Source organism: Montipora foliosa, chromosome 11 (assembly GCF_036669935.1).
Source record: "Montipora foliosa isolate CH-2021 chromosome 11, ASM3666993v2, whole genome shotgun sequence".
In the NCBI taxonomy this organism is placed as follows: Eukaryota; Metazoa; Cnidaria; class Anthozoa; order Scleractinia; family Acroporidae; genus Montipora; species Montipora foliosa.
This window is the reverse complement of record NC_090879.1, coordinates 13,170,572-13,170,965: the sequence shown is the minus strand read 5'-3', so window position 1 is coordinate 13,170,965 and position 394 is coordinate 13,170,572. Positions and strand designations below refer to the sequence as shown.

The 394-nt window shown below is 40.4% G+C and overlaps 1 protein-coding gene across 1 annotated transcript in view; it reads left to right on the top strand.

The window, feature by feature from the left end:
* The first annotated feature begins 263 nt into the window (after positions 1-263).
* The window catches only part of LOC137976705 (uncharacterized), a 49,248-nt gene continuing 49,117 nt past the window's right edge, over positions 264-394 (top strand). The window contains exon 1 of the mRNA XM_068824058.1: positions 264-332. The gene's annotated coding sequence lies outside the window, so the exon portion shown is untranslated. The remainder of the gene's footprint in view (positions 333-394) is intronic.

Below are 394 nucleotides of genomic sequence, written 5' to 3'. Positions count from 1 at the left end.
TTGTCTGAGGGAGGACGCCCAAATAGCCGCGTCATTTTGAAACCGTAGCCTTTAACTAATGCTACCACCGGTTGAATACATTGGGAGATCAACGATTGGTCCCAGATATAATAAAGATGCGGTCTAAAACTTCATCCCTGCTGGGTGATAAATATCGTTCAATTATCAATTGTAACAAAAAAACTCGAAATTGCACAAGACCTTTTCCGAATGAATCGAATTTTTGAGATATGATAGGCATTGGCGGACGTACAGGAGCAAGTCACAATGCCAAAAGGTCTGGCTAGAGTAAAAGACGCTGGGACAGGCAATTCTCTCAGTTTTTCTAGCGAGTAAGTTTCACTTTATTCTAAGTATTGGTATCCAGCTTACTTATTCACAGACAAATGTATTG